We start from the raw sequence: 222 nt of genomic DNA, 5'->3' as shown, positions 1-222 counted from the left end.
TTTTATTAAATTGGATATTCATTATTATATCAAAGACATCTGTTTTTATTATAGATGTATGTTATCATTCGTGCTATCATTAATCAACACATTAAATTACTACTTGCAAAAAAAACACCTATAATACATTAGACATTATCAAGTTTGAATAAATAAAATAAATGAATTGTTACATTAATACACGCATACTAAGTCTTAATACAGTATATAAAACTTTAAATA

Source organism: Morone saxatilis, unplaced genomic scaffold (genome assembly GCF_004916995.1).
Source record: "Morone saxatilis isolate NCDOM2014 unplaced genomic scaffold, NCSU_SB_2.0 Contig22, whole genome shotgun sequence".
In the NCBI taxonomy this organism is placed as follows: domain Eukaryota; kingdom Metazoa; phylum Chordata; class Actinopteri; family Moronidae; genus Morone; species Morone saxatilis.
The sequence above is the reverse complement of the archived record's forward strand: the minus strand, read 5'-3'. Positions refer to the sequence as shown.